Below are 9,951 nucleotides of genomic sequence, written 5' to 3'. Positions count from 1 at the left end.
GCTCTTAGTTTGGGTTTGGGAAGCAGTGGTTAAGGACCCTTCATCCCAGTCTGACTTGCCTTCCTGGAAGGGAACAGCGAGAGGCTCTTTGTGGAGCTTGAAGACCAAGTCCTGAGCCATCAGGTTTCTGGAGCTGCAGAATAGTGTTCTGGGACAGTGGCAGGAGGTGGGCCGAGATTCACCCTTGGTTCGATGTGGCTTGTTTTGCCAAGAGCGCACCCAACTCTCGCATTCACTTTTAGGCCACATTTTTCCAGAGAGATTTCAGATTTCAGACTCTCACCACTCACCTGACCAGTCACCCTGGTTCAGACAAAGAGGCTGAGTCCGTTTTTCCAGACCCTCCCCCCACCCCGCTGCTAACTCCAGCTGCCCAAGCCCCCTTACCATCTCTCTGCTCACGTGAAGGCTTTCCTCCCATGCAGACCCCCAAGGCCTCTCAAAGTGCGTCTCTTCTTGTCATTAGCAGAAGTAGGATCCCTTGGCTCCACAGCCCCTGATGGCTGGCCATGACCATGAGCTACATGGAGTGCTGACAACTGTCCCTCTGGCTTCTGGCCACCCACTGAGGGCTTGCCGAGGAGATGGGGGTCCTACGATTCTAGAACTAGTTTCCCCTGGCCGGCGTGGGCAGGGATTATCTGTGTCATCAAGACGGGAGACCTCACCCACTGAAAGAATTACCTGCTTCGGAGATCTAGTCTGGAGCTGGGGACCAAAGGAGAGCACATCCCAGGCCTCTAGGAGTGGGAGCTAATTGTGGCCAGGCCCACATGAGTCCTGCCCCCTCTCCCGCACGTGCCTCCCCACTCCCCACTCTCTCTCCCTTGTTAATTCCCAGACATTGCTTCAGTTTCCCTGCTAGAAACACAGGTCCTGTGGCTCTTCCCTGCCTCCTCATCAACACCTGCTTGTCCTATCACTAATCTTTATTTCTTTATTTCTTTTAATTGCTGCCCATTCTCTCTGCACTCCTGTACACACACATACAAAATCCGATCATGGTAGTAGGTTAGGAAGGAAGCCAGCAAAGATCTGAACGGCTGGGTCACGTCCTGGCTCTGTTCTTGCCACAATGTGATCTTGGCCAAGTCCCTGGACGTCTCTGTGCCTCATTTCCTTCACCTGTAAGATGAGGACAGAGATATTACGAGGCTCAGGGTAGGGAGCTGCGGCCAGTGTGTACAGCACCCAGATGTCCCCGGCCCGGTCAGATCCCGATGTTAGCTGTTATGATAGGGGATGGACTGGAAATCACCGGGACTGAAGTCAGAAACTTGTGTTTGGGTCCTGGCTCTGTGTGTCCCAGATGTCCCGAACCAAACCCATTGTCTTCTCCATTCCACTCTCCATCCCTCTCTGATATCTCCTACCTCTGTCCACCAGCAGGCTCCCAGCCCTTGCTTTGTCCTCCTCATCATCCATTCCCCTGCCCCCTTAGCTCCCTAAGCTCCTGGAGTAGGAGGCCAGGCCTCCGTAACCAGATCTCCATCCGTTCCAGCCTGGGCATCCACCCACGACACCAGACCCACATGGCTCCCCCGTCCTCTTCTTGGTTCCCTCTTAGCCTTCCTGCCCCTGCTCAGATAAGGCCCAAATACATCTCTGTGGTCATTTCCAGGCCTCAACAGAAGGACCCGCTCCTCAGCATCCCTGAAGCCGTGAGGAGACTCCCCTCCCCTGTCATGGGGTCACAGTGCGGTCCTGCAGCTGCGCTCCAGACTGAGCTGCCTGAGGATAGGGACCGGGTCTTGCTCACTTCTGTGTCCCCTTTGGAATCCCAAAATTAACTTCTCCGAAATTCAATTGTCTCAGTGATCTCTAAAGCTACTTTGACCTCTAAAATATTACAGTCCTGGGGCTCACGGTTTAGCAAAAAGGAAGAGTCCCACAAAACACTAGAAGTTGGGAAGAAAATTAGGTTTAAGTAGGCTTTTAAAATGGGCTGGCGGTCAAACTTAAATCCTCTTACACACTTTCCAGGGAGAGCACCTGCCCTGAGCTTCTCCTGGGCTCCCTCCCTCCTCTCTTCCTGCTTAGTCAGAGGGCTGTGGACCCATCCTCCTGCAGACACCGTTGCTTCCCAGACCCCAGTCTGCTCTGAAGCCAAGGTCAGCTCCCACTACTGAAGGCCGCTCAAGAGCTGCTCTGCCCACTGCGGGATCAGGCCCCCTGCAGCCGTCCTGCCTGGCAGATCCCGGAGCCCAGCAGGAGGGTGTCAGGAGGGTGTCAGGCCCGCTGCAGGACTGTGGAAGCCGGGGTGCCAGCTGACCACACACCCGCCTGTCCTCCAGGTGCCCTTCCTCTCAGCTGATGAGCAGCCCGCCCCCCACACCCCTGTAAACTGGCCCTGAGTAAACTCTTATTTCTCCTGCCTGCCACCCTCCTCTCATTCCCCAGGCTTCAAAGAAAACCAGTTTGAATATTTAAACTTCTCCTGTGTGTCTAATAAAAAGTTCTGCACTATTTAACGGCCCAGCTATCCATTACTGTCGGGAGCTGCCCTCTCCCTCCCAGCCTGCCCCTCCCTCCCGCTCACCCAGACCACGTGCGGCAAAGCCATTTGTCAAAGCGCTCCCGCCGCGGGCTGCGCTCGGCTGTGTCGTAAAGGACAAGGTGCCCACAGGGGAAGGTGGGAATGAATAAAGGGGTATGCAAATTGCTGCTTAATCTGCAGAGAAACACCCAGGCTTTGGGGAGACGCTCATTACTTCTTTTAACTGTGATTAACGGGCAAATTAAACCCAAGCCCTTAACTCTCTCCTGGCAGAGGACTCGAACGCAGAGCCCTGGGCCGGGGGAGGGTGGAGGGAAGCTCTGGTCTGCTCCGGAGGCCCTAGGGACTGGGACGGAGGAGCATGAGTGCGGCCCCTTAACCATCGGCGCGGTTGGCATTGTCAGTGGGGTCCAGAGGAAGGAGGAAGCCCTAATGGCTGGGGTTGGGGGCGGGGGCAGATAAACTTAATGTGTGGGGAGGAGGACTGTGTGGTCTCTTTGGGGGTTTTTCAGCCACTCCAGAAAGAGCAGGTGGTGACCGTGGGATTTCCTGCCCTTCTTCCCCGACCCCCACCCCCCAAAAAGGTGAGAGCATCCCTTAGGCCTCACTGATATGACCAAAGAGGCTTTAGCCACAAACATTTCCAGCCCCAAACCCTGTCCCAGAAACACGTGTATAAGGAACCTCTAGATGCTGGACTCCAAAACTGACCTTGAGGCTGATGAGCTCAGGGAATGGGGAAAGAGGTAAAGAAGCAGGAGGTGGGAGCAGAGTGTTTTCATGGGAACCTGGGAATAGTCTGACAACAGGTTATACAGGTTATAGGCACACACGGGGGGACACCCAAATTAGAAGGGCCCAGAAATCCACAGAATCTCTTTGTTTCTTACTCTGTGTGTGTGTATGTGTATGTGTTTAGATAACATGACCCAGCTCCTAACACTCCGTTTACCACATTAACCTTTTTTTTATTTATTTGACAGCGAGAGAGAGAGAGCGAGCGAGCACAAGCAGGGTGAGTGGCAGAGGGAGAAGCAGACTCTCCACCGAGCAGGGAGCCCAATGTGAGGCTCAATCCCAGGACCCTGGGATCATGACCTGAGCCAAAGGCAGACACTTAATGACTGAGCCACCCAGGCGTCCCTACGCTAACCCTTTTTGAGTGTACAATTCATTGGCACTAAATACTTCCACATTGCTTTTTTGTTTTTTTAAAGATCTTATTTATTTATTTGTCAGAGAGAGCCCACAAGCAGGGGGAGTGGCAGGCAGAGGGAGAACCAGGCTCTGCACTGAGCAAGGTGCCCAATGCAGGACTCGATCCCAGGACCCCGGGATCATGACCTGAGCCAAAAGCCGACGCTCCACCGACTGAGCCCCCCAGGTGTCCCCAATACTTCCACACTGTTGTGGAACCATCTCCACCTCCCAGCCCATCTGTTTTCACAGGTGATGACTGAGCCATTTTCTAAGACCTATAATCACCTCCAAGAAACAGTAACAAGTGGGGCGGAACTCGGTAAGTAGGAAAGTTGTGCTTGAAATGGAGAACATTGGAGAAGGCCAGCTGGAACTTGGGGGCCGCTGCAGCAGAGGCCCGATGCTCCCGAGGCAGGCTGGGTGGAAATCCTGCAGGGCCTCCCCGTTAAATGCAGGCCCCCTAACCCTGAGTGATTAGGAGGTGAAAGATGACATACAACGGTGACAGACTGTCTGTCAGCCTGACGGGGCCGAGGAGAGACGCTGCCCCGTATTTTATTCTGTCGGAGAGTGGATCAGTGGGTCTGTCATCGAAACCAGGCCTGACAGCTCACCCAGCGACTCGGCCCCTTTTCCTTAACTCCTGCGGCCCAGCTCCGCCATCTATTAAAACATCCCAGGCTGTCAGGGATATTAAAAGGCTCTGTCACTCCTTCTTAAAATAGTCATAAATACAATCTGGACAGGAGCATTTGGGCAGGAGCCCCGGTGCTGAAGGGACGAGACGACAGCAGGTACGCCTGCCTTGCCTGACAGCTGAGGCCCTGGCACCGTTCAAACGGGCAGCCATGGACTAGTCTTGTTCTCTCCCAGGCAGCCGCAAGGCCGTCTTCAGCATCTGCTGAGGCCTGGTATTTTGAAACAACCGCTCCTGAGCATGGACTGTGGCCTTTGTTAGGGTGACCCCAAGCCTCAGCTTTTCTCTGGTGCCTGGTGTGCTTGATCTGCTCCTGTTCTGTGTCTGCCTGTGCAGCCCGCTCCCGAGGCCTTCCCAGGCAGTGAGGTCGGGGGAGGAAGGAAAAGGTAACAAAACAGGCCTAGGTTCTCCCTCCACAGTGCAGGTCGCCTCCTGTCCCTCTTTTGCCTTCTCTGTCCCGGGAAGCCTCAGGGCCGACCCACTTTGGTAAGAAGAGCCTTGTTGGGGGTCCAGAAGTGGACCTGAGGCCTTCCGGGTGGGCTCCCCAGAGTGCAGGTTGCTCATTGGAAGACCCCATTCAGTCCTGAATCCTTGGGTCTCTCCAAACTCTGGGACCACAACTCTTTCTGCCTGGGGGCTGCTGGCCCCAAACAGGAAGGCCTCTTCCTTTCTGTGTATTTGATAAGAGCACACGACCTTCTTCTTAAGAAGGTCCTGTTGGATGGAGGGGGTTTCTCCAGGTTGGAGCGGACCCAAACAGCCGAAGACCAGGCTCTGACTCTGGCCCTCATCTCTGTCCATTGGGCTGGGTAGTCACCAAATGCCTAGTTTGCTGAAACGCACTGAAGGCTCCGTCCGTGACCTTCTGTGTTGGCATCAGGGCGACGCCCAGGACCTTGACATCTTGAGATGCTCTGTCTTCTGCCCACCCAGTGTGCAATGGCCGGATTCGCCTCCCTGCCAGCAGTTCCCTTTAGCTTGGAACAGTTTTTAAACTATGGACTGTGTTTCTAACAAAGTTACCTTCTCAGCAGCTTTTCCCAAATATCTCAAGTCCAGAAGTGTCTGATTGTTATCTTCTCTTTCTCCAGGATTTACTAAAAGCCTACCTTATTTTGTGGTGCTGTCCCGGAGAGCAGACCTAGGTCTGTGTGTGGAGCTAAGAGGAAGACAGGTTTCTACCTAACGTAAGGAAGCCCTTTCTGACAACCAGAGCTGCCCACAGGGCCCAGGCGAGAAAGTCACCGCCACTAAGGACCTTGGGTGGACACTGGATTGGTGTCTGGTGGGGCTACTGCAGAGGCTGGGAGATGGGGTCCATGACACTGAGATTCAATGGTTTGGGGCCTTCGGTATGTCCAGAAGCAGGACAAGGCCTAGCAGCTGTTCACCAGCTGCTTTCCATGCGGCCATCTTGCAATTTACTCCCAGATGGTCAGACCCCTCACACCCCCAAGGTCGTAGGGCCAGCTGCCGGGTAGTGGGCCAGGCCTTCTTTGCGCTAGTAGCTCTCGGGGGGGGGGGGGGGGGGGGATGTGGGGAGGAGAGATGTGAACCCGAGAGCCCCTCCGGGTGAGAAAGGCACAGAGCCATCCCCTTCCCTCTGGCTGCCTTCTAGTGCCACCCCCTCTGGCTCACTCCTCCCCTGGCTTCACCTGCCTCGCATTTTCCCTCCGTCTTTTGCTCTCTTAACACCCCCCCCATCTCCATGGCGATAAAAGGGGAGGTGGGAGGGACCGTGCCCTGTATTTTGAGTCGCTCCACAATAGCTCCTTTCTCTGGAGACGCTGGGGCTGCCTGTGGAACTAATCTCCCCCTGCCCATCAGCTCACAAAGGACCAGGGACGCCCCTCCCTCCGACCGGCCGCCCTCGGTGACCCCGAGCCCGTTTCCGGGTGCTCTTCCAGCCCTCGGGGGCCTGCAGCTGGGCCTCTCCCACAGGACCTTGCACACAAGCAGGGTCACCCCGGCTGACCTCCCCTGAGGACAGAGGTCAGGCTCCTTCTCAGGTCTCTGATGTGATTGGAAGGTTACTGAGGCAGGGGGAGGGGGAGAAGAGGGAGGGGAGGGGGAGGGGATCTTCTCTTTTAATGTAAAATTGAAAGACTCCCTACCCTTTCCTGTCTGTCCTGTCTCCGGCTGGGCTGGGTCGCCTGGCCTAGGACCCCCCTGGACATCTAAGCATCTTGGAAATGGGCTAAACTCCTGGCAACGGGGCTTGCTCAGACCTGGTCCCAGAGTATTAGAATCCTAGAAATCCTGGCGTGGGAAGTGGGAGAAGCCGTTCGCGGGCAGCAGGGCAGGCCGAATCAGCCCTGGTTGTGAGACTTGGGTCCTTGCTTGCTAGATACTTCTGGGCCTCGCTGTGCTCATCTGCAGAGTGGGAATGACAGAAAATAGCACTAGCCTCACTGGTGGGGAGCATAGCAAGTGCGATCACGCACGGAGCAGGGAACAGGTTTCTGAGCAGAGCTCCTGGCTCCTGGCAGGTACCCGGGATACCGTAGCCGGACTGTCTCAGGCAGGAAGGAGAACCAGGCTCCAGGTGTCATCTCCTTAGCTCAGGTCAAGGCCTCCCCATCTCAGAGTTCAAGGTGGGGAAGGCACCACCCCCAACAAAGAATATTCGAGGCAGTGTAGCAGGTGGGAACATAGGCAGGAAAGTCGGAATGGCTGGGACTGGATCCTGGCTTCACCACGGACCAGCAGGGACACCCCCTTTTCCTCCTCCCTTCAGTGGGCATGAAGCTAGTAGCCACTGCCCAGGTTCTGAGGAAGATCCAGTATGTTCACACACGAAAGGGGCTCAGAAGGGGACCTGGCTCGGTGTTCATGCAATATAAACATTAGCTGTGCTTATTATCGATGTTGGGATCATCGGGTCTCTGTGGGCCTGATTTCCAGAACAGTACTTATGTCAAATATTCAAAGCCTTTGTCCCTACAAGTCCCCTCTCTTTTCCGTGTCACCCGGCACATTCTGATTTCTTGCAAGGAATAATATATGATCCCTCTTACTTGCTTGGCTGATGAAAAACCTCACATTTTGCCCGTATAGACAGCAGCTTCTAAACAAGGGACACGGCTAACCCAGAAGGGAGTCATTGGCCTCTTATAAAACAAGGCCAAGTGAAAGGGGTTCAGAAAGGTCGAGGGAGGTCTGGCGGGAGCTCTCCTAACCTGCCTGACTTATTACCGGAATCATTTCAAGAGATAATTTAATGTTTTTCCTCTGTGGCCCAGTTTGCTCCTGAAGGGAAAAATAAATAAATAAACAAAGCCAACCACCCCAAACAACACAGGCTTTATGAGAACATCACTTACGAGTTTTTAATGGCACGGTTATTAATATAACTGTCCGGGCACCTCCCTTACATCTGATCACTGTTGAATTATGAACTTTGAATTCTGATTCATTCTGACTCCTGCTCCCATAACGGCGAACATCTCCACTCAGTCCCCACAGGAAGGAGGAAACAGCCATTCACATGCCCGGAGAGCTCAGAGGCTGGAGCTCCGGCTGCTACCCCAGCTCTGGGGGGTGAGGCTGGGAGATGAGACTGGAGAGTGAGAAGGAACAATGGGGGTGGGGTAGGGCGATGCCTGTCGGGTGTGGGGGTCGAGAAAGCGCTGGAATATCCTCTAGTTCCATAACCCGGCCCAACCTCTTACCTTCCAGGACCTCCTCTTCTTCTCCTACAAAATAGAGATTCTTTTATTTATTTTTAAAATATTTTATTTATGTATTTGACAGAGAGACAGTGAGAGAGGGAACATAAGCAGAGGGAGTGGGAGAGGGAGAAGCAGGCCTCCTGCTGAACAGGGAGCATGTTGAAGGGCTTGATCCCAGGACCCTGGGATCACGACCCCAGCTGAAGGCAGACGCTTAACGACTGAGCCATCCAGGCTCCCCCCAAATAGAGATTCTTAAGATTTTGTTTCCCCTTTGTCATTTTTAAGTATTTATGGTGTGCCAGGCATTGTGCTCAACACTTTTCTCCTTTTAACAAGTTCTCCTAACCGATGTGTATGATAATACTAGTTTAATCCCCACTTGGTAGGTAAGGAAACTCAGGCTCCTGGAAATGCAGAAGCCTGCCAGAGGCCGCACAGCTGGAAAACAGGGATGCGATTTACGACCTGGATTCATCTGAATCCAGGGCGCAAGCCCACAACCATTAGGCTACACTACCTTCCAGGGGCAGTAACCCCTGTGCTCCTACCCGGCCTGGTGGGGTTGGGGGGGGGTGGCAGCCAGATGTGCCCCCAGGAGAGCAAGGGCTCTGTCATCCACACAGGGCTCTCGAGTACACAGCGGTATAAAGGGCTTTCCCAACGAAAGGCAAAAGAAGCGGTTGGGCTGGAGTGAACTTAGATTAGAGCTGCCAAAGCCAGGGCAAACGTCTCGGGTCCCCTCCCTCTTCGGGAGCTCTGTACTATCACTCAGTAAACTTTGCAAAAAAACAAAACAAAAAAAAGGCTACCAAAGACAGCAACGTCCCAAAGGGGACTGAATTTAACAACAAGCATGGCCACATCATAGCAAGAGTCACTTTGGAAGAACGCATCAGGGTTGGTTTCATTTGACAATTGTGGATAGATAATGAAGGGAGAACATTCTTATGTTCTGAGTCTTCCCACACCCACGAAGGGGGTTTTTTCTTTTGGTCTTTCTAGGTCATCCTCAGAGGCTCTGAGCTGGGCAGGACTCGGGTCTGGTTGGGTGGGTCAGATGAAGACTTTTCCTGCCACCCAGGACCCTGGCACCACACAGGGACGACGGCCTTGGGAGGCAAGATCTCCCAGAGACAGGCTCTGGGAGTTCAACCACGGTAGGGAGGTGGTGGAGTTGGCAAGAGGACACAGAGGAGGTGTGTGTGTGGGCGGGGGGGGTGCCGCCCTCCCCCCCACCATGTCTTTCCTGGCCCGGCCCGGGTTTGCTGGCCACCAGGGGCAGACACAGGCCCAGGCTGGCTGCTTGGTATTCTGCTCAGGCCCCTGCGTCCTGCCTCCCGGCACCCTGCTGGTGGGGCCTCCTCCCCTAGCCCAGCCTGGGCCATGCATTATCCTCGCAAGATTGAGGACCTAATGGAGGCGATCAGCACCCGGGGGAACCACTCCATCCAGGCTCTGGAAGAAGGGCAGAACAGTGCTCCTTGGCTCCTTTACCCACCCTGAGACTGGGGTACACTTTGAGGGGGGCCTTTGGAACTGAGGAGGGGCTCCCTGCAATCCCTCTGGGAGGGCTCTGGACAACTTCTGTCCAGGAGGGGACATTACAGTGACCCCTCTCTTCCTCTCCAGAGGATACCCTCAATATCCGGGGCCCCCGGGGGGAGACCCCAGCCACTGTCAGCTCTTTTGAAGGACTTTCTGCTGGCTTTGGGGAGGGCATGCTCCCACCTCTGCCCCACCCCCTCGCCTGACTGCCAGCTGACCAGTGTTGGAACCAGCCCTCCACCGCCCATTGTTCCTGGCTCTCCTCCCACGGTGGGAGGTGGGGGGCTGAGCCTGGTCCCCCCAGGTCAGGAGCACAGGGCAACCCCTCCCTTTTGCAG

Source organism: Enhydra lutris, unplaced genomic scaffold, assembly GCF_002288905.1.
Source record: "Enhydra lutris kenyoni isolate GAN:26980312 unplaced genomic scaffold, ASM228890v2 scaffoldscaffold26, whole genome shotgun sequence".
Lineage (NCBI taxonomy): Eukaryota > Metazoa > Chordata > Mammalia > Carnivora > Mustelidae > Enhydra > Enhydra lutris.
This window is presented reverse-complemented; position numbering follows the sequence as displayed.